This window comes from Haemaphysalis longicornis, unplaced genomic scaffold, assembly GCF_048455015.1.
Source record: "Haemaphysalis longicornis isolate Haplotype H1 unplaced genomic scaffold, Haemaphysalis longicornis Haplotype H1 scaffold_7, whole genome shotgun sequence".
Classification (NCBI taxonomy): domain Eukaryota; kingdom Metazoa; phylum Arthropoda; class Arachnida; order Ixodida; family Ixodidae; genus Haemaphysalis; species Haemaphysalis longicornis.
Window position 1 is genome coordinate 114,503,306 of NW_027526422.1, and position 26,671 is coordinate 114,529,976.

Below are 26,671 nucleotides of genomic sequence, written 5' to 3' on the forward strand. Positions count from 1 at the left end.
ATGAAACACGGCATGAATATAATTGAAAATCCAAGATATTCACATTTACTACCCCGGTAGCAGTGTAACTTATTCATCCGAGCCCCATTTAACAACAATTTCTGAAATGTCAAGTTGATATTTAACGCTCGGGAGGCTTAGGTTAACCATTAGGCGTGGAGCACTAGAGCTTCTGACAAAAGTAGAAAATCGCGGTATTTGCACAAGCTCCGCAGGTTATCAACGCAGGCATTTCGTACTTCAACCTACGCTCCACGGAGTACAAAGTGTTTGGTGTTGTAACGCATTTAGGATGCAAGATGCAGCTTGAATATCTCCGGTCGGCTTGTGCTGTACTTCTTCTTCTTGAGAGGCAAGCATCAGGACAAGGTATGTGCGTAAAAGGTCGTCAAAGTTTAAATACCACGGGGCGTGTATTGAGATGAACGCATCTGTGTACCCGTGGCTTTCTAAAACTGTCTTGCGAAAAGCTGTTTATTTGTTTTTGTACATGCCAAGAGTATTTTGAGGCTTTATGTGCGGATAATACGTCCACGCAGAATAATAAAATTTCTCGCATCAATCACTATCCGTCGAATTGGCCATATTTCCCCGAAAAATTATTCTCGTGGCGACTGCAGCTGCGCTGTAGCGGCCACAGTGTCTACAAACAACAAATATGTAGCTGTCCTTCAGAATTATCCGTCAAGCAAGAGTTCGTTACAGCGGTAGCAAATGTTAACATTCCTGGCGCAAAAACGAAACGTCCGTTTCAGTAAACCATGATTTTAGCCCCAATAAACACTTTTCGAAATTTGATTGTCTGCTACAATTCCGAGACTTGTGCCCGAGATACATCTCACGAAAATAGAGATTTTTTTGGTGCACATTAATTTCAACATCGTTTTCACACAAGAAGCCCCAAGAAAAATCTACAAAAAATGCGACAGCAAGCCTCGCTTACGCCCTAATGGTTGCAAAAAAGTGACAATGAGGACTGCATTTTACTGGCAGGCGCATTGTAACTTTGAGATAGCCGCAAACCTGAAGAGCCACGCTTAGCTTGGAGCGAAATTCAACCTTACGACGGCGCACGTACTTTGAGGCAAGCTTCGTTATCGCCCTATGAACGGGAGGTGCAGACGCGCTTGGAGCTACGATTTGCCGGATGACGTAGGTTGTGGCTTTACTCGCTGTTTCTGAACTAAGCCCTAAATTTGGACTGTGGTACCCATAAAGTTTCCTACACACAGTGTAGGTTTGGAGTGACAAGAAGCCTGTTTTTGCCAAGTCCATGTCATGGTGTAATTGAATTATATTATCGGGCTGATCGCGCAGAAGCTACATCTGGGATATCAGGCGCCCGGAGTCGATGGCTCCGGGATTAATAGTGCCCCCTGTGCGACGCTCAGTAGAGCCACGTTCAAGCAAATCGCAAAATGCAGGCGTTTTCGCTTTCGCCTGCATCTGAAAAAGGTACACCACCGCCGTGAATGAAACGCGTATCTTTGTGCTCAGCTACATACTATATATATATATATATATATATATATATATATATATATATATATATATATATATATATATATATATATATATATATATATATATATATTTTATTTATTTATTTATTTATTTATTTATACGTAAAGAGTCGGATACACATCGAGTAAATGGAGCTTTCAATAGCTTCTCGGTACCACACGAAGTACAACCGGTTATACCCAATTGCAACAGTACAACAACAGGCCAACCGGCAAAGAGAATTTTGTCCACACGAAGGTGGAGAGAAATTAACGGGAAAGACTTTCTTGCGACCCACCGCCAGGGGGACGAGCCCGGGGGGACCCCTCTTGTCCCCCCTAGGAAAGAGCCTGATAGGGTGGGTTGCTGGGAACGGGAACTTGGGCATCGGGTTGGGTTATGGGAAAAGGTTGGGAATGAGGGAAGCAATTTTGCTCCAATCCTTTTGTCTGACTCTCTTCCAAGACTGATTTCTCAGCGAGGGCATCAGAGAGTGCCAATTGCCAAATATGCGGTCCCTGCCACGGGTTACCGCTCACCCATAGGGTCCGCTAACTGGGCCCCAAGTGTCGGAGACAGGAAGTACCCTATTTAGTGGCGACGGCCGGGTCCCCCCCGACCCCCAGCTCTGCGGCCGATGCGTACTAACGTCCTCGATCAACTGTCCCGCACAAGGTACTCATGAATCACCAATGAAGCTTTCCACTATACACGGGTACTTGCAACACCTGCTTTTCACGGTCTCCGGACACCGGAAGTTTGTATGCGAACGTTAACTGAAATCCACGTTGGCAAGCCAACAACGTTCGCAAGGCCCCACAAAGGGGGGGGGGGGCTGTTCTACGAGCCCTTTTCTTATGTCCTCCTCGGTGCCTACTCTATCGCTCAATGGAACAAGAGTCTTGTGGCATTGCCGCTGGGCTGGGCGGCTCGGCAGAGGAGATCGGTCCGGGCCTACTAGCCGTTACTAAGCCAGGAGAGTTTCCCCGGTCGGTGTACTAACTTCACCTTTCCTCGTTTTCCCCGTGCGGAACACCCAGTAGCTCGTGGTAGCACGTCCCGTGGCAGCCACAGAAGATCACTCTGTAGGCCCCTCGCAGCAAGGTTACAGGGGGACGCGACCCCCCCCCCCCCCCCGGCCTCATACGGACTGTACAACATCTGGCCCCCATGACATTTGGTTACAGGGGTATGTCACTCCCCCCGACTTATAGCGATCAGGTCGCTGGCCCCGCCAAAGCTTGCGGTTACAAGGGTCACCAGTCCCCCGGCCTGCAACGGTTTCCCAAATTTAATCGGTATTCCCAATGCAACGACTGTACGCTTGCGGCACTTGCTACTTTCGCAACTTGACTCCCCGGCCTCCTCCCACGCAGGATTACCGGGGTTCGCCATTTTCCCCCAGCCAAAGAAAGTCATAGTTGATCGATGTCGATGCGCTTTCCTGCTTCAATCGCATCACCAAGTGCCGGGTTGACACCCGACCGCCCGACCTTCGCGTAGGACCTGATTCCAGTTGTACCAGGAACCTCCGCAGTGGCGGCCGTTTTGCACGCTCCCTGGGCAGGGATTGTGCGGCCTCCCCGATTCCTCGAGGAGGTCTCATGGAATTACCGTACTTCCACGCTCTGGCCCCTATGACATTAGGTTACAAGGGTTTGTCACAACCCCCGGCCTGCAGACCAGTTCGCAAGTTCAACAGAACGAGCCCCAAGCTATGGTTACAGGGGTGTGCACGCCCCCAGCTTGGTAGTGGTCTACCCATTGCTTCAGGAATGGTACGCCAACACTACGTGCGAACTGTACCAAGAACAATAAAAAACAAGGTTTACTTACGTAGCGGCAACGGGACTTGTCTTCATCTGTACTCTGATGAAGGCAAGTCCCGTTGCCGCTACGTAAGTAAACCTTGTTTGTTATTGTTCTTGCTCTGTATCCGACTCTTTACTTATACTATTTCTGCGCGCTTTGTGAGTTTTATCTTGCTCTAGATTTATGTATATATATATATATATATATATATATATATATATATATATATATATATATATATATATATATATATATATATATATATATATATATATATATATAGCGAATCAGAGATTGGAAATGAGAGGCTCGGTGAATTAAGACAGATTAAGGGTTGGCAGTCAAGAAAACCTCGGACAGCGAGGGGGGGATACGGTAGGTCACAGACACAGATGAAAAATTTTTTGAGTCAGAAAGTGATGAAAAAATGCCTGCCGGGTGGGGTCGGAACCCACGACCTCCAGAATACCGGTCAGGTGCGATAATCACTGCGCTACCGGCGTGGCTGTTTCCCGACGATTTTATTGGGTATTTTTGTTAAGGTTTTTTTTTGTTTCCTGCACTTTGGGGTGGGAGACAGCGCCACTCGGACTACTCGGGGTGAAGGGGACCTTTTTTTTAACCCCCGGGGGCCGTGACTCGAGTATCTACGACATGTCGAGACTGGTCGACCAGCGTTGAACCCTCTTAAGCTACCTTTGGCACCCAGACTGCCAGAACAGAGGCCCTCGCTATGCATGTAGCGAATCAGAAATTGGAAATGAGTGGCTCGGTGAATTAAGACGGATTTAGGGGTGGCAGTCAAGAAAACCTCGGACAGCGAGGGGGGGGGGTGCGGTAGGTCATAGAAACAGATGAAGAATTCTTTGAGTCAGAAAGAAAGTGATGAAAAAATGCCCGCCGGTTGGGATCTGAACCCACGACATCCAGAATACACACACACATGTATATATATGTATGTATTTGTCTTCCAACATTTTCAGGTGAACTGCAGTGAAAAAGATATATCCTGCACTACTGAATGGCGACGGCACATGGTGTCACCTCTAAGGACAGTGTTGTTGCCCGAAAATTCCCAATTTTTAGTGCTCATTGCAATTAAAAGGGCTAGTGTTTCAAAATACATAACGTATTGCGTAGGAGATTAGGTAGAATGGGAACAATGTTTCTCAGCAACAGAAATACTCCCACAATCGTACCACACTTACCTACATATCTGCAACGGAGAGGATGCCTGTCTAAAGCCGCGCTACAGTCACCATGAGAACCTCAAGCACTGGCTACGATCGCCGCCAGATGAAGCTCAGCTGGGACAGAAGCACATGCGTCCGTATAACGCTTTCATGTCGTGGCGAATGAAACGCACGTGAGCGATACGAAGGCCATCTGACAGTGAAGGCGAAAACAAAGCGACGACCTCAAAGCTGCAGCTGCGAGGAATTCGGAGGATACATAGTGCGCATATGGGACCTCTATTCACGGTAATTTTTTTTTACGTAGGTGAAGCTAGTCAAATTTTCCGTTCTTTGCCTATTTGCATGGCTGCGTTGCAGTTTTCGCTTTCATTGCTTGCGATGGCATCCGTTGGACGCGCGTTCTCATGTATGGACATTCTAAAAGACACTCTAGAATTACAAACAAGCGTGTTTGTTTGGTGTACTGCTTCTAATACCTCCAGAGAGCTTGACCATGCAAAGAAATTGGCGTGCTTCCGACGTCCGCCAGCCTAAGTGCCGATCTTGCGATATGTGCACTTAAGACAAGTAGATGCTTGGCGTCGGGGTCAGCGTCGGTCGTCCCCTTCACCCGCAGCTCGCGTCGGGGAGGAGGCGAGCAAATACGCGGTAGTTCTATATTATGTCTTAGAAGGGGACCAGGGGTGGAATACCAAATTATCCACGGCAACTTGTACAGAAAACGCGGAGGCTTGCTGCTGGTCACAGTTGTTTCCCGGCAGTGAGGATTGAGCTGGAAACCTAAAACGGTCGATGTTCCATGCAGGGGAATGATGTTAGAGTAGATGGGGGGTTGTTGGGGACTCCTGACCCGACAAGAAGCTACGGAAGGCAGCCTTGAGTATGACCTGGGACATATTTTCGGTGATTGCGATAGCTATGCGCCTCGTGCGCTGGTATGGTGGCGCCACTGATTCGCTGTGTTCAGCGCAACATTGCGAAAAACGAAGACATTACATCTGAATTCCGCGAGCAGGCGACGTCCGGTAACGTCTCGTTCTGCAGTGTACGAATATACGCAATAGAAAGGAAGAATGGCCGCTATTCTTTTGCAATGCGATAGAAACAGCAAAATGGCACTTCAAAAAAGAGAAAAGCTTTCGCAAGGGCGACACGAAAGCGATTCATCAAAACAAAATTGGCTGTGTGCAAGGGGAGGTCTATTTCCGCATTCTATGAACAGGCTACCATTTCGCAACGGCTTCAAGTGAACACTACTGGCGCCGCCCAAATGAAACATAAACATCAAAATTGGCTCCAATCTACGCTGTAAAGGTGGTTGGAAAGCAGAGCTTCGAACGACGCCTACAACAATTGCCCATGCGAAGTCACTTGAATTCACACACGTGGCTCTACAAAGAGAGAAACCGGAGATTCTGACTCAGGTCACCTGGAACTCGCGGGTGCAGCGTCACGAAAGCAGCAGCGTCGCCCACGGCAGGGCTAGAGCGGTTGACGACGCCGCTGTAGCCCGTCGTGCGTCGACGGAAAGAAAACAGCGAGTAGCGTCTTTCGAAGGGTGACACAGCGGAACCTAGCCATTGTGATGTGCTATCTCGGGGCTGCACCGCCACGTGACACAAGCGCAGACATCTAAACTATTTGGCATGTTAGCTTGGTTATTCCCATTGATGCCGATTCTAAGTAGTTAGTTTAGTAAGTTTGAGGATTGCGAGAAAGCTGAGAGAACTTTTATAATCGCTATTTGTCACAGACAGTTGCTAATTTCACCTTTTGTAACAGCTCTTAAAACACAACCGATATGGTATTCACCAATTTAGAAAATGGAGTCTCATTCGTGCAAAGCAGGGCGCAGAAGGTAGTGTTTCTCTAGCGGCCAGATGTTTGTATGTGGTTTGTGCATTTTGTTTTCCCGCCCTGTAAACCAATCCTTAACGTATGTTTGCCGTACATCCACTTAATTCCGTCTAGCCCGGGTTACCCAGCAGGTGCTGTAGAACACGTTAATCAAGCCGTGCGAAGAAAATGCGGAATGGACGCGAAGCCGCACCAAAACAGGCCCAAACAAGCTTTGCTGAAGTAGACGAGAAAGCCGCACTGCTGACGCCGCCGCCGGCGAGCAGGCACTTCCGCGCGGGGAACGCTGGGTAAATTTGCCGTATCTCTTGTCTGCTCCTTTAGTGAAATCTTCCGCCCCCCTCCTCCCCCCCGTCACTCCTCACGCCGCCGCCTTCGACACGTTGGGAGTTTTCCCGCACGCAACGAAAGAGCCGTCGGCTGGTAGAGCTGAAAAGCTTTGCTCCAAAATGGCGTAAACCCGCGAGCCCGATTACGAAAAGAAAGAGTAGTGCAGGAGCATGCGTGTGTGTGTGCATCGCCTCCTGGAAGCGACAATGTATGTGTGAGAGAGATGCCGCGATCGCTCCACCAATGGATGCAGTCATGTGCTCCTGTTCTGTGGGGCCCCTCGTCCCTGCAAGAGCATTCAATTACGCCGGAATGTTCCAGCGGCGCCGGTTACGATTTCGTATATTCGGCTTTACTCTTGAAGTCCTTGTCAAGGCATAACTGTCATCATTTGGCGGAGAGCTTAGTGAAGAGAAGACCGCCGACGCGACTTTCACGGGGCTTGAAGAGGCGAATTTCTCCCGTGTAGGCTCAACTGTGCCTTGTAGGCGCCAGGAAGTGATTTGATGTCCTTTGTGTGTGTGAAATCGCTGCGAAAGGTTCGTGTGTTTGGCTTCAAGAGCCCGAAGATTGCGGTAGGGTGTAGTAGAAGGTTTAGTGCACTCTAATTAAAGGGACACTGAAGTGATATGTAAACATTGCGGGATTACTAGCGCAAATTGTAGTCCGGAGTCCCCAGGCCATGTTTCGACCACTCTAGGCGCGTTTACGCGATTTTATTTAGTAGAAAAACTAATTCGAAAACGCTGTCCTCCTCTCTTTACGCTCGCCCATTTTATGTGGCGTTTTCGTGTGACGTCAGGAGGGGATGAGCTGGCAATTGGCTGCGCCACGGCTGCGCTACTGCACGGCTCCCCGGCCGACAGAGTCAGTCGGCCCAGCGTTTCGTCCGCCGGCCGCCGGCGGGTCGTCGCAATCAAGGAGGTTAAAAAAAAAATTGCTTGGTCGCAATTCGTTCGCTTAGTTGAAACGAAGCCAGGACACGTTTGTGAATGGAAGAATGTGCCTTTGTTTACTTGGTTTGCTTGTACACTGTATCTAGCTCCAAGTCAAGGTCGCTTCACACAAGCGCTGCACATGCGACGCTTCGCTGACTGGTACGCCAGTAGGAAAATATAAGGCCTCTTGAAGGCGGGAGAAGAGTCAGCGAAGTCAATATAGGTACTAAGCAAATAAAATCAACTGATATTTTTACCGTACAGCGCAAAACTAGGGCGCGGGAAGCACTTTTTTGCGCTGGGCGAACAAGCACAGCGGTCAGCAGCACTACGCATCTGCGAACGCTTTTCCGTCTACGAAATGCAATTGCTAGACGTGAGCTACTGTGGAAACTCGGGCGACGCTTACTGCACGATCGCAGTACTACAAACAGTCACCTAAGCGGCTTGAAATGCCAAAACTAAATAAAAGTGTAAACCGTTTGTACAATATATACCTTATATTAGCAATGCATTCGCGTCCCGCTCCGTGGCCTAGCGGTCTGGGGCGCTAGGAATTCCCCGCAAATGTATTGCGAGTCACGAGTTCGAATCCCCGCGTGTACGTGAGTTTTTTTTTTGTAAGTTAACTTTTTTGTTTTCCGCCGATGTTTTCTATATTGAGTTCACCTTTTCTTTGGGCCGCAACGTTCATGGCTACACGAACTAGTTCACAAAACGCGCGCAGGCTGGCACTGGCGCGCTAGCGAGTTCTCGTTGGCGTGCTGTTGCCATAAGCACCGACTGCTTGCAGGCAGTGGGCATAGGCCAGAATGAACAGACCCTTGGCCTGGTGCGAACACGCTTTTTACGATACAGGCATGAGGGAGGCAAGCTCCAAATATGGGGGAAAAGCGCATGACATTTGGGCGTCTGCGGGTACGCGGAGGGCGTTCATGCACTGCGTAGGTCTCGGCTAGTGAATGCTACGACTACAAGCCGTCCTGGGAGGCTTATCTTGTGCATTTTACAGCCGACAACATGGCAGAAGCGCGGTACGATGATTACTGAGATATTGAGAATGCCCATCCAACAAAGCCATTGGTTATGTTTTACAGAACCGAAACCGAAACTTGTGTGATTGCTAACCTTGGGCATCGTCCAATCACGGCGCCCCTCCTCCCAACGTCACAGCCTTAGTTGGTGCGGCCGCCGCAAACCGCGCATGGTAGTTTTTCTTCTTTCGCACTTTGTAAAATAATTACCGATTTGTCAACCGGATAAACGATGAAAAGTGTGCTAATTTGAGCCAGTCTACGCAGTACAAGCAAAAACGGGAGCTTGACAAATTCACCTCAGTGTCCCTTTAAGGTTTGTAGAGTCAGGTATTTGAAATGGGAACTGCTCCGCTATACTCTATCTGAAACTGCTGAAACTACGACGAGTTCGTTGGGGTGGGCTCAGAAAAATATCGCGATACCTTTTTAGGGACTTTCTTAGGTTTATAAACGCGTGATTATTTTCGAATGCTTTCGGACGAAGATGCGCGGGGGGAAGCTCTCATGAAAGCCTCTAGACGGTTCTTTATCATGTGTATCGCTCGACATAGACACGGGCACTGAAATGGAGAGCGGACAACAGGCAATATAATTGTGCACAAATGGTTCCTCTCGCATTAGGAGCGCCGATGAAAAAAAGACCATTTGGAATAATGGAGATTGTTTCAAAGCTGATAGAGTTGTACGAGATGTTGGTGTAACTACATGTGAGCATAAATAGCTGTGCTCTTGCATGTTATATTTGTCAGCAAAAATATTTTTTTTATGTCGCGTGAGAAGCTCCACATGAATTTGTTTCCTTTCACCTACTTTGGCAGAGAAGCAAACTACAGGAACATATGTTTGAGATATTTGAAAGTCATTTGAATAAAACTAGCTGCGAGCCTCCGAATCGTGGCTGGTGTGCGTCCGTCTGGTTACTGTTGTGTCGCTGTCTAGCGTAAACATTTATGTTTTTAATGTTATTATTTTAAAGCTTTGTTTATATTTTTCTGACATGACAACGTACAATGGCACCATGCGTATCCGTGGGATGCTCCATGTATTTCCTGATGCGTGCACAGTTAGCCTCATTCAAACAGCCGTTTTTCATTCCGTTACGTCACCGTCGCGTCATCGTCTTCCGTCATGGACGGCGGTTTCTCGGGCGATTTCTCACCGAAAACGGTGCGACGGTGACGGGAAGCCGAGCTCTACGTTACCATTCCATCAACGCGACGGGGCCACGCCCCGTGCTAAACCAGCCAATCAGAAAACAATTTTTTACGGCTAAATTTAGCGAAAAGTGAGCACACGTAAAAATCTAAGCCATTTTCTTTGCTTTTCAGATTATGCATGCTCAATTCCAGGGTAAACTGATCACATGGAAGACGACCCTGTAGACTGACGGCGAGCTTCAGTACGAACGCTATTCCGTTTACGTCTCCGTGGCGGTTTCTTGACGTGGCGATGCCGGGACGCAGAAGATGACGGCTGTCTGAATGAGGGCTTATACTGACAACGTAGGCTATTTGAGGAGCTACGAAAATAAGTACTCGTATTGTTTTCTTGGATACGCTGCAATATTTCGCAGCGGTCCTACGACAAGTAGCGTGCGGATACGGAAATACACCTATGGTTGTGTTCTTTTTATTTATTTTAGGATACTATACGCTTTGTGCACGCCGGCGTCGCAGGCAGCTGATTTGTGTACTGTCATCTGCTTTATTGGAGAAGGGGCGCTTTCTATTCCCGCAGAACTCGTCAGCGCAATATTTAATAAACGTAATACATAAATAAATAGTGCAATCAACGTAATAAACGTAAATGTAATATCAATTTTCCGCTCGTTATGTAAATTGAGCCCCGTAGTGAAGTGCTGCATATGGTTATTTTGTTCTTTGGAAAAAAATTCCGCCGGTGCTACCAGGTGGCGCCACATGTTTACTCGAAACTCGAGTGCACGGGGCCCATAGCGATTTCTTCAGTAACTCAGATGGAGGGGAGTATTGATTGATTGATTGTAGGGTTTTAACGCGCCGACGCAGCGCAGGCGATGAGGCGCGCCGTAGTGGAGGGCTCCGGATTAATTTTGACCACCTGAGGATCTTTAACGTGCGCCGAAATCTCGTACACACGGGCGTTTTTGCTTTTCGCCTCCATCAGAAAAGCGGCCGCCGCGGCCGGGAATCGAACCCGCGACCTCGTGCTCAGCAGCGCAACGCCTTAGCCACTGAGCAACCGCGGCGGGTCGGAAGGGAGTAGAGGGAGGCGCAATTTATTATGACAAATGATAGTGACCACTGCCAGATGTCCAGATCCGCGAAGAACGCTTGGAACTCTACGCATAGTGGTGTCGATTGAGGTAAAACACACCAGAGATTTGCAGCTCGTCCTTTCTCAGAGTGAAACGGCCGATTTTTTTTTTTTTCACCCAACCGGCCGCTCATTTGCCAACGGCGGATATGAAGACGTACTTGCGACTTGGCAGCGGTAGCACTCGTACACATGAAATGGCTACGATGTTCCGAAACACTGAAGTTCCCATTACCACAAAATTATTGAAAAACTAAGTGTTGATTGGTTGGAAGGCGTAGGAGACACACAAAAAAAAACAGTATGACGCAATGACAAAAGAATGCGCACAAGGTCGTTATCAGAACGTAGTGGTTTTTTTTGCATCAATTAAAGTTAAAATATTGCTCTAGATACAAAAATAAAAAAGAAGCAATGAATTAGGCAATTTAAACTGCAAAATGGTGTACTGAAGGAATTGTTGGTACATTGTACCATTTAAATCGCTTGTGTCGTCTGTTTCTTTCTCACTCCCGTCTTCCCCTCCTTTTTAGAGTCAAACTACAAAAAGGAGGCATAAATTATATTGATTGATTGATTGATCTATTGATTGATCCATTGATTGGCTGATTCATTGTGGTTTGTTTTCGCCGACGCTACACTTGCGATGAGGCGCGCCTTTGCGATGGTCTCCGGATTAATTTTGACCAATTGGTGACCTATAACGTGCGCCAAAATCTCGAGCGCACGGGCGTTTTCGCGTTTCGCCGTCCATAAATGAGTCATAAAACAGTTTATCTTAAGGCCGACTATGGTCAAGCGGATACTAACACCTAGTTTAAATTCATTCGTAGGTTTTGAAACATTGCAGTGGAACGAGTAGAAAACTGTTATGCGCCTTTATTTTTCAAATCATGGCTGCGCTATGATTGTCAGGACGAACATCTACCTACTGCTGCAAAACAACACACAACATCCCACTACCGCGTAAGCAGGCTGCTAGCTTTGTTACATTCCAGTCACGGGGTATACAAACAAAGCCAACGGCGTAATTCCTGCCCTTGAGCCTAAAATAAACAAACCTTGGCGATGGCAACTGCGTAGAAAAACAGCCCGAAGGCTGCTTTTCCGCGTTATCACGCGCTGAGCTACGACGTAGAAGACCCTGGACAAGGCGACCTTTTGTTGGAACTCTACTAGCTAAGCCGTAGCGCGAAATTATGGCCCCTAGAAATATTTGCTAGACTGCCGCTCCCGCGCCTCCTCTATGGGGAGCCAAACTTTACGCGAAATTATGGTCCCTAGAAATATTTGCTAGACTGCCGTCCCCGCGCCTCCTCTATGGGGAGCCAAACCGTAGCGCGAAATTATGGTCCCTAGAAATATTTGCTAGACTGCCCTCCCCGCGCCTCCTCTATGGGGAGCCAAACTTTACGCGAAATTATGGTCCCTAGAAATATTTGCTAGACTGCCGTCCCCGCGCCTCCTCTATGGGGAGCCAAACTTTACGCGAAATTATGGTCCCTAGAAATATTTGCTAGACTGCCGCTCCCGCGCCTCCTCTATGGGAAGCCAAACTTTACGCGAAATTATGGTCCCTAGAAATATTTGCTAGACTGCCGTCCCCGCGCCTCCTCTATGGGGAGCCAAACCGTAGCGCGAAATTATGGTCCCTAGAAATATTTGCTAGACTGCCGCTCCCGCGCCTCCTCTATGGGGAGCCAAACCTGAGCGAAATTATGGTCCCTAGAAATATTTGCTAGACTGCCGTCCCCGCGCCTCCTCTATGGGGAGCCAAACTTTACGCGAAATTATGGTCCCTAGAAATATTTGCTAGACTGCCGTCCCCGCGCCTCCTCTATGGGGAGCCAAACCGTAGCGCGAAATTATGGTCCCTAGAAATATTTGCTAGACTGCCGTCCCCGCGCCTCCTCTATGGGGTGCCAAACCTTAGCGCGAAATTATGGTCCCTAGAAATATTTGCTAGACTGCCGCTCCCCCGCCTCCTCTATGGGAAGCCAAACTTTACGCGAAATTATGGTCCCTAGAAATATTTGCTAGACTGCCGTCCCCGCGCCTCCTCTATGGGGAGCCAAACCGTAGCGCGAAATTATGGTCCCTAGAAATATTTGCTAGACTGCCGCTCCCGCGCCTCCTCTATGGGAAGCCAAACTTTACGCGAAATTATGGTCCCTAGAAATATTTGCTAGACTGCCGTCCCCGCGCCTCCTCTATGGGGAGCCAAACCGTAGCGCGAAATTATGGTCCCTAGAAATATTTGCTAGACTGCCGCTCCCGCGCCTCCTCTATGGGAAGCCAAACTTTACGCGAAATTATGGTCCCTAGAAATATTTGCTAGACTGCCGTCCCCGCGCCTCCTCTATGGGGAGCCAAACCGTAGCGCGAAATTATGGTCCCTAGAAATATTTGCTAGACTGCCGCTCCCGCGCCTCCTCTATGGGGAGCCAAACCTTAGCGCGAAATTATGGTCCCTAGAAATATTTGCTAGACTGCCGTCCCCGCGCCTCCTCTATAGGGAGCCAAACTTTACGCGAAATTATGGTCCCTAGAAATATTTGCTAGACTGCCGTCCCCGCGCCTCCTCTATGGGGAGCCAAACCGTAGCGCGAAATTATGGTCCCTAGAAATATTTGCTAGACTGCCGTCCCCGCGCCTCCTCTATGGGGAGCCAAACCTTAGCGCGAAATTATGGTCCCTAGAAATATTTGCTAGACTGCCGCTCCCGCGCCTCCTCTATGGGAAGCCAAACTTTACGCGAAATTATGGTCCCTAGAAATATTTGCTAGACTGCCGTCCCCGCGCCTCCTCTATGGGGAGCCAAACCGTAGCGCGAAATTATGGTCCCTAGAAATATTTGCTAGACTGCCGCTCCCGCGCCTCCTCTATGGGGAGCCAAACCTTAGCGCGAAATTATGGTCCCTAGAAATATTTGCTAGACTGCCGTCCCCGCACCTCCTCTATGCGGAGGCATGTCCGCGCCGCTGATGATGCACGCCGGCACAGCGCTGCGCAGAAGGCGCTGCGAGCAATCGGAGAGCCGGAGCAATCGGAGCGAGAGCGGCCGCCGTGCGGCATGTGCCGCGCGCTACAGTCGCGGAGAGCGGGCGCGCATCTGTGTTTGTCGGCCAGCTTGGAGCGGTAAAATCCGCTCACACCAGATCACAATTGAAGCTGCGATATAACTACTATAAGACCCTTTATTTTCGTGGCCCAAATTTTTAGCGAATCATGCTACGGAGCCTATTTGCGGCCGCTGACCATCCCGAGTGAGACCGAAGGATGAAGCCGCAGAAACGACAGTAGCCGTTTCGCTGCCGCCCCTGGAACCATCATTTCGCGCAATGTTGAGACCGTGAGAAGATCTTGCTTAAAGAGGGCCTAGGGGCGCCAGACGCAGTGTTTGTTCCAATTGGGAAGAAAACTACTGGGTTATCCCCGAACGTCTTGCATTGACGGAGGTCGGCACGTAGCGGGCAAGGCCAGCTCTAGAAAAAGAAAAAAAAAAACGCTGCGGTAAAATGCATTACTAACAAAAACCTGTTCCTAAATACTTAGGGGGGGGGGGCGACGTGTAAAGCAAGGTCATTCGTCCTAATTAGACTCAAGAACTTCGCTTGGTAATTTAAAACAGCCGCAAATGAAATGATTGGCCATACCACAAGTATTCTCCCCTCTTGCTTTATGCCTCTCGCGATTCACTCGGAATATGCGGGCGATCTAAAAATAAAAAGCCCTTTTCAATGAAGAATTCAAGTGCTGTTACTGTTTGGCAGACTGATTTTATTAAAAAGAAGTTTCGCGTGCTCCTAAAGCTAGCGAATTTTTCAAATCGTGGAATTCTCAAAAATTACAGGCGCGCAAAACAAACGGTTTTATAGTACGCTAGTTTCTGCCTGTTGACTAAAAGTGCCAGATTACATCGTATGTATGCGTACACACGCAATATTTTTATTCGGCGTTTACATTTAGTAAATATTCCAAATTAAGGAGGCAGCGAGTACCAGCAATGGGGCCTAATTAATGAACGATGCGAATTGGTCAGATCCCATTTCAGCATATATTTGACTCGAAAATAAAGAGGTCAGGATGGTTCCAAAGGGCCACAAAAGAATTTGCGCAGTGCCCGCACACCACATGTGCACAAATATGTTCACGCATTTACATACCATGACAGTGTACGGCGGGACGAAAAATTCCCGCGCCTTCCCGCGAGGGGAACACGAGTAAATGCAGAGCTTTGGGGGTCGTTAACGCCGCGTAAAGTCGCGTTAGGGTGGGTAGTTGGGTCGTAGTTGCGTTGGTGTTGTTTTGGGGTAGAGAGAGGAGAGCGAGACGAGAGTGTATATAGGGCTGAATGCGTCATTTATTATTATTATTGGTCGGTTTCGTCGTTATATTGTACGGAGAGAAGGACTGCTTTATAGTCGATGAAGTGGACCGTCAAGTGGTCTTTGAGCAGCGTTTGTGCGTTGGTACAACTCGCGAAGACGAGGTCGATGCAACTGCCGTGGATTGTGGTGGGTTGCTTGCTGTTGTTTGAAACACAGTAGAGTCCGTGGTTGGTGGTCATGTACTCGATCAACCAGTCGTCCTTGCGCAGGTCGACGTTAAAGTCTCCGACGAGCACGAGGGGAACGGACGACTCGGACTTCTCTCTTCCCAAGCGCTCGTACACGCTGTCGACCGCACGATCGACGCACTCGGTAACCGTCGTTCGGGGGAGGTTTGGCGCCAGGTAGATCGCGAGGACGGTAACCCCGTGGCCGACTTTGTAGCTCTTGGTGTAGAGAGTGGTGTCGACGCCGCTGTCGCCAATTGTCGCAGCGGCGTGGGAGGTACAATTGGCGTAGACGTTGCCGACGAGGTTGATTGCACAGTATTCGCCGTGACGGCAGTTCACGCAGTAGAGGGAGAGCAGTACGGGGGGGAGAGCGCGCATGCGCAAGCAGCGCGCGCCCTTCCACGCCCCACCGCGCTGCTATCACGCACCTGTTACGCCGAGACCGCGACGGAGCGAAAGGGCTGACTACGACGCATGCGCGCGCCAGCTGCTGTTGAGAGAGAGGAGGGAAGGAGGAGAGGCGCACCTGCTGCGGACGCGGAGCCGTGGACGCCGTCCGACGCAGGAAGAGGCGAGGCTAAGAAATGCTCTGCATTTAAAACGCTTCTTTGTTAGGTAACGTAGTCGAAATTCCGCGTGATGTGTCCCAGCTAGAAAGAGATGCCGTGGCGACAGTGTTCCCGATGCCCCCGAGTATGTGCACGGAAACCTTTTGCCCGGAAGGTGATACGGAGGATGGAGCGCAACGACACCATTCCGTGGTTTGGTTTGATCGTTCATAATACGCGAAAACGTACACCCATGAATTCATGCTTTGGCAAAAAAAGTTTGCGTATTCGTAGGAACCAATTTATTTCGCTAATCTGTTGTGTCGTTAGAAACGAAGAGAGGAGGATGAAAACGCGCAGTTAAAGCGGCTGAAATAGCCCAAACCTACAAAGGCAGCACGGCGGAGCGCAGTCCGCCGCAGTACTGCTCCCCGCGTTGACACTGGCCGGCCGCGCCGCCGCGCTGGCCGCGCTCCGATTGCCTGCAGCTCCGCTGCTGCATGCATCAAGGAGGAGCCCCCTGCGCGGCCGGCGGATGGCAGACTATCAAATCTTTCTAGGGGCCATAGCGACATAATCGCAACTTATTGTGATTTTCCTGCAGAAGCGCTTCACACATGGGGTTATACCAGCCATGAAGTTCTGCAGCGATGAAAGTGTCTTTCTTGCATATAGAGCCGTAGAAGCTTATCTCCTGCGTTCCTTCTCCTGGCTCTAATCCTGTCTACAATCAGAGCTCACGCCCTCGAAACAGTAATAAGTGCTGTAGTAGTGTCCGGTCATAAAACCGGATCGGCTAGTGCGTTTTCTTCTGAAAAAGTTACTCGTCGCTCTTGATTTGCGCGACCAACTTGCCAGATCAACTGCCTTTATGAGACTCATAATCCGAGCACGTTTGAAGTGGCCACAAATGAGAACGCGTCCGGTACTGCCGACGCTCAATTTTCTGCTATTATGATTTTCCTAACTTATTTGTCGTATAATGTAAGCAGCACTACTGCATTACGGTACGCAATGACGCCATGGTTTGCGCTTACGAGTTCTGTAGGGTTTATTCTTGGGCAAAATAATTAAGAATTTTGCTTAAGTAAACAAGTCAGTTTTAAAGCTAGGGTTGCCAACAACTTCTTTTGTAACCGCTGTTATGAAGATGTGGAAAACTGAGTTGAAATAAAATTTCAATGATCATTTTCGTTGATTGTGTCGCCCTTAACAAACTTGAATCCTCATTGCTTTCGGTTCCACCAAAAGCAGTTATCCGCAGAAGATTACATTTCAGTTTTTTTTCCTTCCGAATCGCAACGCACGCTGCCGAGCATTTCCTTGCAGAATTTTTTGCAGACCTGTATAGCTGGTTCAGAACATCGTGTCTAGGAAAATGGTGGTGACGTTCTTTTTTACCGGTGCAACCAAACGGTTGTCTTACAGTGTTTTTGCGTTTCTGACAGGTTGAAGTGCAATCGTCTAATCCTTTTCTCTTGACCTTGTGGCATGCAGAAAAAAGGCACTGCCTTGGCACCCATCCCCATTTTGACCAAATCGAATGTTCGTCTTCCAGAGCTGAATTGTAAAACACAATGACCCGAAAAAAAATAGTAAACGAGTTTCGAGTATCCCCAAGTTCTAACTGGACACCTTAATGTGGGCACCCCGAACGCACAAAACGTTCACGTTTGTAGTTTTTATTTTCTTTTGCCAAAAAAATATTTGTTTTCTGAGTGGATGTTTAAACAACAAAGTAATGTTTATGAGCGCACGACTGTAGCTTTTCTGTCCTTTCTCTTCCGTTTAAACTACTCCAATCGGTGCAATTGACCGAAAAAGAGTGTCCTCTCGGGTAATGAATACGTTTTATTAATAGCGTACGGACCCTCTACCTAACTGTTTATTTCAGACACATGCACTAGCGAGCATCAAATCACTGTCATACGGCAGTGCGGTGCGCCTACCTTTAACCCCTAACTCCTTTTTGGTTAGTGATATTTGAGAAGCGTGCACAAGAAGAGTAAAAGTTTTTATTTGCCATGCGAGGCACCAAGAATGCCGTATATGAGAGGCAAATGCGGGAATTTCTTTTGTTTAACTTCTTGCTTACCACATATCTTTGTGCTTATTATAAGTGGCAAGAAAGCGTCCCCATGAGCTGGGGTGAAGACAAATTGAGAGAGCACAAAGGATGAGGAGAAAAGCGGGCGCATTGGGCGAGAGGTTATCCACGCTTAGAGCCAGGATTGATTCTCGACATTAGGGAGGGGTGTTCAACGAGTGAAAGAGAGGGCAGGCGAAAAGAAGGCCATAGGAGCTGGTGACGAGCACACACTTTAGCCTCTTTGGGGGCACTACGGTCTTTCTCCTAAGCCTGTGTCCTTCATGAAAACCAGAAGAGCTTTTATTGTCTTCTCCGAAGTGGATGGTAGGGGTCGATGTCCTATGATGGTCTCTGCTGGGAACGGTTGATTGTCCAATCGACTGAGCTCGGCGGCCAACACGTGTCTTTCCGATCAATACTGGGGCAGCGACAAAGCAGTGCTTGATTCTGTCGTTAACCTAGCAGACACGCAGTGAGGGCGACTGGCCATCCCTATGACGAAAAAGTAGGCTTTTGTGAAGGATTCAAAAATGACGTGCGCTGCATATTTGGAGGAGGGACAGGGACAGTGAAAAAGACAAAACCATACGATTGTGCGCAAACTAGCAACTGGTTTATTGAAAGCTTTATCGTTGTCTTTAAGCATGCGATGGTGAGGATATCATGTTTACCCTATTAATGTACACTCACCATCGCATGCTTATAGACGACGATAAAGCTTTCAATAAACCAGTTGCTAGTTTGCGCACAATCGTATGGTTTTGTCTTTTTCACTGTCCCTGTCCCTTGTCCAAATATGCAGCGCACGTTATTATCGAATTCAAGACTATACCAACTAGTCCCTAAACATGACTTTATTAACTTTTGTGAAGCACACTCCGGCCACTGTGTGCTAATTAAATTGGACTGGGATCATGACAGCCTACACAATAGATGACGCTGGAATAGATGGTCCTTTTTGTGGAGGCATGGATGCAAAAGAGGCATGGATGCCAGCTCTTATTCATCTATGTAGATACACATCATCATCAGGAGTGTGTTCATGTTCTTGGCTCAAGCGCCCATATAAAAGATCGCTCCGAACATATGCCTGGCCACTGAACTTTCGCCTATTAATATGAAAAAAAAACGAGCTATCTGCTGATGATGATTGCTTTTGATGCTGCAAGGCCGACCAGAGGCAAAGAGCGCCAAAAACAAAGTACTTTATGAAATGGGTGTTAAAGCAAATAATAAACCATTGCAGTTGAGATACCCGGCCGTCAAATGAATTAAAAGGCAAAGAAGATGGCTAGTGTAAGGGCCAGGTCATCAGTGTGCATGATCAGAAATGAAGTGTCAAATTTTGACTCCGTTGTGAAACTGGCAGGTGTGCTTGTAAGAAATAACGCGAACATCACCTAAAAGTACAAGGGATGCAGAGGAATCTTCTCTTTTTATAGCTGTGGGAAGAGTGTATTTCGGTGTTGTTTTGACTGCCATGCATCGCAATAGTATGTGAATCACGGATACGTGTTGCCCACACCTGCTGCACACGGGTCTTGGAGATCCAGTGAGGAGGTGCGAGTGTGTTGCATGTGTATGTCCCATCCCCAACCTGCACAGGACAACATCAGTGAATCTGTCGTGTTAGTCAGTTGTATATCGTCCCAAGTGTTGTTTTATTACGTGTAGTTTGTTATTGGTTCACACCACTGTGTTTGCCATTTGTTACGATGGGGTTGTCGGATTTGGGGCTTCAGATCAGTGTCTGTTAGTGTTGTTATGTGTACTGCGTTGCGTAAGCAGCTCGCTGCCTTTTTACGGCAGGTAAGTGACGTTAATGATGATCAAAATTTTTGTTTGAGTAAAATAGCTGCTCATTGCAGTGTCTACCCAGGGCGTGGAAAACAGTATTCATTCACATTTGCAACCTATATTGCTATGCTCCTGCATTTTACATCCGCCATAGTTTTGCTTGTTTGGACAAGCCTGCATTCGCCCCCTCCAATCAAGAAATAATTATTCAAGTAGCCCTTCTTTGAAACCTGCGTCTGCAATAAATTTCGATCATTATATAGAGTAAATTCGTAGATTCTAATAGCTTAGAATCCGCGTGCAGTATCCGTTCTAGCGAGAATTACTTGATTATAGAAATCATGTTATGTTTTGATGTCGCGGCAACCGAAATTACCATGTCATACGTAATAAATATGCTGATTCATGTAATGTTCCTAGAGAAGGAGCAGGACGAGGAATAAACGTGCATATAAAGTTGTCAGCCCTGGGAAAGAGCCCTTATTCCAGCACCCCTTAAGTCCGTCCGGATTCTTTGATTCGCTGCACCAGCCGAAGCTGGTCGTCAGGGTCTGAACTGGACAGTGCTCTCCCCCAGTGGTCAAGGGAGGGAAGAGAAGTTACGTAGGTGGGGGTCTTATCACAGCCCCACATAGTATGATAGAGGGTGTCCGGAGCCTCGCAGAAGAGGCATTGCGAGGAGTACAGGGGGGAGGGGCAGAATATGTAATCTAGTGGGGTGAGAAAATGTGTTTTTTGAATGCCTCTGAAGTGGCGCTGTGGTTCTTTGGTGAGGCTTTTGTGCGCAGGAGGATATAGCGTTCGTTCCAGACGGTAATGTTGAGTGATTTCATGGAATGACAAGAGGGGACAGACCTGCCCCCTATAAAGAAAGAAGATATAGTTCAAGTTCTCTCTTTTGCCGTGATGCGTAGAAATAACATAGAGCCTCTCACAAGAGAAGTTGTACATATTCTACGTTGAAAGGCATCTGCCATTTAAAAGTAATTTTTTCGGTCTTTTGAGGCACTTACCTTTAACGAACGCCACGTATAATTGCTCTCTTGCGTTATCCCCCTGCAAGTCAGCATTCACATGCGCCGTAATTATTCCGTAAGTATTCGGAGTTATTTCTTCATATAATGAGTTTGTAAGAATGCATAGTAAGGTAAAACGTGCATACCCGCCGTTAAAAATGTCCACTAGCCTCAATGCCTTTATCACGCTCTGGCATGCAGCGTAGGACAAGCATTGGCCCTATTAAGGACGCCAGTGGCGTAGCCAGATATATTTTGCAGTGGTATTCTACCCCACCAGTAGAAAAATAAATGAAAGAAGTATTATTCTGCGTAAAAAATATCGTATGTTTGTTTTCTTATCCTGTTTCTGTTTTGCCATTCTAATATTTGAATGCGGCGTTTTAAAAAGCATTTCAAAACGCAGGGTAAATGGAGTGGGATGAGTGCACCACTCATAAATTTTCGAGGGTGCTTTGACATCGAACCCTCCCCCCCCAACCCCCCTGAAAGAGGGTAGTACTAATATACCATCTGAACAAAGCATCGCGCTTCTGTCGCGCTAGGAGGAAGTCAAGGCACATCTGCTGAGTAGGGTCATCGACGTGTCTTTCAATTCATATTCCTCTGCCTTTGAAGTCAAACTGGATTGGGCATGCGCTTCTTTTTGTATTTCAGGTGAGTGAGAAGATGGATAACGGCCGCCTTTTTTCGTAATGTCAACGTGGACATTCCTACCCCCTACGGATATTTACAAAAAAATGCAGAGTGGCTGATGTATTAGCTTGGAAGAAGTACGGAGAAAATGCAAGGAAATACGACAGGAGCGAACAGAGTCTGACACAAGCGGCGTCATCCCGCTGCAGGTGCGAAAGCTATACGAATATGCTGGACATACACATTCAAGAAGTAAGTTGTAAGGTCATCCTTTCGCATGTATTAACGTCCATTTTGCTTATGATTTTTAATATGACTCCCTCACAGTTATCGACAAGAGCCTGGAATGTATGCTGCCTTGCTGATTCCAGTTGGTTTGACAGTTGATTTTATTGTGCAAAGCGATGTTCGGCTGGTTTTGGTCTCGTCTAAATATACATAAAACTTTTCGAAATAAACAACACATGCTCGACATTATGCAAGGATCGCACATAAATTCTTTTGCTGGTGCAGTTTTAATTGCTGCAACTAAGTTCACATGCAGAGTCACTCGACTGAGAACGCATCCAATTCAGCCGTATTTTTGAACACGCTGAGAAAGCTGTTCAAGCGCACACATTCGCAATACGGGAGCTCAAATGCTTCCAATCAATGGTTTTTCGCTATATGCTTATTTTCTGCCTTCCCTTGCAGGTAATGCTAGTGGCTTCATCGACTAGTTCCTGTATTGGAACTAGTAGAGGCATGTATTCTTAAAACTTAACTAACATTATTGTCTAAACTAAAATTTTCCTGAGCAAGAAAACGTATTTTCGTGGCATACGGGAAAATATAATGTACTTTTGCAGCCACACTGTGGTCAAAAACCCTAAACGTTGGTGCGATCACCTGGTATTCCTTAGCGGGCACTAAAGCATGAACAGAAAAATGAAATAACTTCATCACGTTCAAACGAACATAGTTTTTGTCATACAGCAGCCACACCCCCATTCGATGATCGAAGCGATAAGGTACGACCACGTACTCACCTTTTTTCAACACCTTGCTCCAGTCGACTTTTCGCACGCAAATCGGAACTTCAAAGTGGAACCACAAACGTAAACCATCGTGAACAAACTGAGCCCGTTGTTATGGCGGAAGCAGTTTCTTGTACGGCGAGCCAGTTCACTGAACAACCGGGAAAACAGTTGCGAGTTGCGGATGCCACAATGTGTGTTCGCGACATAGTGCAGGTGCGGCAAAGCCACGCCTGAGCCACCCGCTTGCTCATTTTAGGAGAGGGTGAGGAGCACGGCACCACCCCCTTGCCGCTGCCGACGGTGTCCTAACTGGAACGCAGGTTTTTGGCGTAGCGACCATAAATGCGATACCCGCCAGTACTGCAGCGTGTTTCTTTTTATCCCAGCTCCTTTACCCTCAGTGCTTCGCTGTCGCCGCGACACAAGGGCAAGGGATAAGGACAATTGTTTGCTGCGGAGATATGAGCGGGCTTATCGCGAGCCGTACAGCCGCTACACACAACGTTATTGTGTCGCAAAAACGGAAACTTGGTTCATTCGCTTTTAGGGCTGTGTTCTCTCCGAGCTGGGGTTTACTGCCCAGTGCACTTTGACTGTGGTATGGGAGAACGTTTATTTCTTGAGACACTTGCCAAATCACCGCTTGCGTCATAAGCTAAAGAAATAAAACCTTTGGAGGCCGGCTTGTTCGTTATCCTATAGGTATACTTCAAAATTATGAGCACGCAGTTGTTTCTTTGCGTGGCCCGCTTGTTCGGTATCCTAAAAGGTATACTTCAAAATTATGAGCTCGCAATTCTTTCTTGGCGTCTAGCACGAAAATCACAAGGCGGCGATTTACACGACATTACTAGAGTTCTTATGCATCTTTAATGAAGAGTCTTTTGAGCGCAATATTCTTTTTATTCGCGCTCTGACCCGGTAGCCTAAAAAAACCTAAACAGCAGAAAGCATTAACTATAACTCTGCCAACTAGGGGGCTCTAGCCTTCAGTGATATACTTGTTCTAATAAGACACTATATATTTTTAAGTGGGGATCAACCGCACTCCCAAATTCCGCTGTTTCTTCAGAAGTTGTAACAATAACAAGTAAAAAAAATACAAAAATTTGTAATTCATGGTGGCTTGTAATAGAACAAACCAGGCCTCTGAAAATTATTGACTAATTACTATAAGGTTTAACGCGCCGACACTGCACAGGCGATGAGGCGCGCCGTAGTGGAGGGCTGCTGATTAATTTTGACCACCTGAGGATCTTTAACGTGCACCGAAATCTCGAACACACGGGCGTTTTCGCTTTCGCCTCGATCTGAAAAGTAGCCACTGAGGTCGGGAATCGAACCCGCGTCCTTGGTCTCAGCAGCACAACGCTCTAGCTACTGAGCCACCGCGGCGGGTGGTTTCTCGAAATTCTACGCCTAAAAAGTGTTTGCACCACAATGGTACACGCGGTATTTCAATGATATTTTAGGAAACGTAGCATTCATGGAAGCTTCCATAGTGCGCATTTTCACTCGGGACGCACGATCTCACCAGTAAGGTTATTGCTGCTACCGTGGGGTCAGTTCCGGCACCTTCATTCTGTGACAAGACGGTCGGAGTGGGCTCATACGAAATAGGTACAAAGAACACATTTGAAGAAAAAAAGTATAGAAGCTCGGTTACTTTCTATATTTCGAATATACTTACGCATTCATTCTTGCCCGTGCCTGAATGATTTTGGTTTGATTGTAGGGTTTAACACGCCGTCGCAACGCAGGCGATGAGGTGCGTCATAGTAGAGGGCTCCGGATTAATTTTGACCACCTGGGGATCTTTAACGTGCGCAGAAATCTCGAAGACGCGGGCGTTTTCCCTTTTCGATTACATCAGAAAAGCGTCCGCCGCGGCCGGGAATCGAACCCGCGACCTTTCGTGCCTGACTGAACGTGGCGTGAAATGATAAGCGAAAATTCGGAATGCAGGAATAAAAAAAAATTCTTGGCTTTGCGTTTCTACAGATCTATTTCTGTAGATATTTCCCGTGTTAACCAGAAAGAACACCGTATTACTCTCGATAAAAAACAAAACAGTTCTACGGTAACACTCATATCACCTACAAAAGAATAAAAACCCAGTGAAAACACGGCGCCGGTTGTCTACGACATCCCAGGATTCGTGAACGGAGGTTTACGCCGTCACGTACAAAAATAACTATGCGGTATGGGTTCTTGTTGCTATGCGGCTTGCAGGTCACGTGAAAATCACGCGCAATCGCTGTAACCCGGTTCTCGGCGGCTGACCAGCCAGCCGGGCGGCCAGATCGTTCTCTTGTTTTGCTCAATAAACGTCGACTGTGTGTACGACAGCGAATCTGTGTGATATAAACCACCCGAAACCAGTTGTTGGCAGCGATAGAATGGGGAGTGCGTGCCAGCGTCTCTTTTTTATCTTACGCTTTTGTTGCTTGAGGCTGCTTGTCACCTGGCAAGCCTCGGCCTTTTCCTGATCCGAGCTTCTTTTTCCCCTTTATTGCACCGCTGTTTTATCGAACTGCTGTCTTAGCGTATTAATAGCACAGCTGCTTACGCTTTTAGTTCAGCCGTGGACCATTACCAGAAAATTATCCTTATTGGCGAAGTGGAGAGGGTGGAATTGCTGGGCCAAGTAGTGTACGGGCAATTGGTGCTGGAAGAGGCAAGGAGCACACAAGCATGTTTTGGGAGTGCGCGCCTCGTGAACAAAAATGTGGTTAGGGAGGCCCCGGGAATCGAACGCGGGACTGTTACGCCGTGAAACCGGCAACACTATCATTGGGTCACCTCCAAGGCCCTAGAGGTGCGACGTTAGCAGCGACGGCAAACAATGCCATGTGCAGCAATTGGAAAGAAAACAAGGTTGTGTTGGCACGCGGAGAGGAAAACCTACAAGGAACAAACGCCAGCTAGGAATTTTCACCAGTGGCAAATTGAAGCCAAGTCGGTGAGTTTGGATGCAGAAAAAAATAACAAACCTACTAACAAATTTAGGCGCGCACAGCGTGCAACAACCATTCCACCTCGCCTTTCCTGGCCGCCTAATTACGGTTAGAAATGAATAATAAACGAACTAAAAAATCGATAACCGACCCCGAAATTCCGCACAAGTGAAAAAAATTTAACGAACTCTGCATTATGAAACAAAAACAGACAAACCAAGGACGAATCTCTACCCGGGGTCGGAATCTAACCTTTGTTTCTAGCCTTATGAAACCTGCTTCTATGGGATTGCTTTCGTGGCAGAATCTCTCCCGTGCTGGTTTTCTCGCCAGTTCAGCGTGCGTTCACGCATGGACTGTGTAACACAGACGCTTACTTCGCGAAGCCGGTTCCCGCGGGTTCTAGCGCGTGCTAACGCAGTCCCCATTTGGAGAGATGAGAAAGCCTGTGGACAAACCGATCGGCGCAGGCAAGTCCTAGATAAGTTTTATCGGCAAATTCATAAATCCATGCAGGGTGCAACGGTTGCGTCCCAGACGAAGGAAGAGGGGCCACAAGCTTTGCTGCTTCTCCACCCGTGCACCAATAGTGCACGCTGCACCATTTGTTTATTTAATTTTGTGTAAACCAATCTAGTAGGAATTTTTAACGAAAGGGCGCTGTAACTGAAGTCTCAGTATTTATTTGTTGTAGAATAATATATCTGAGCTTTAAGCTTAAACATTGTGACATGTACGTGGAGTGCCACCCCAGCTACATTCTAAAAATTTGTTGCCTATATGCACGTTTTATTAGACTGGTTTTTAAGAAGTCGTGATTTGAAAAAAAGCAGCTGAAACTTGCTTCAAAGATAAGCGGTGACTTGAAAAAGTGACACCCTTGTAGCGGATCCCAAATAGTCTTGCAAAAACAAGTGGGGATTCTCCAAAAGTTGCTGGGGCCTGGATTGAGCGAAGATTTGTCTTTGTTTTCTTCCCCTGTTTGGACAACAAAAAATAATGAATTCTAACATATTTCTTAAATGAGTAAACTGGTACTCTATGCAAATTTATGTGGGACTTGATGCCAATACTGGTAGC

The 26,671-nt window shown here is 47.5% G+C and overlaps 1 protein-coding gene across 3 annotated transcripts in view; it reads right to left on the reverse strand.

The window, feature by feature from the left end:
- LOC144146837 (uncharacterized) overlaps window positions 1-23,028 on the reverse strand; it is a 58,087-nt gene extending 35,059 nt beyond the window's left edge. The window contains exons 1-2 of one of the 3 annotated variants that reach the window (XM_077678772.1): window positions 22,644-23,028; window positions 20,977-21,019 (exon numbers count right to left, since the gene is read on the reverse strand). The gene's annotated coding sequence lies outside the window, so the exon portion shown is untranslated. Of the gene's footprint in view, window positions 1-4,523; window positions 4,659-20,976; window positions 21,020-22,643 lie in introns of those variants that run through there. The other 2 variants (XM_077678771.1, XM_077678773.1) reach the window with 2 other exon arrangements.
- Window positions 23,029-26,671: the final 3,643 nt, after the last annotated feature.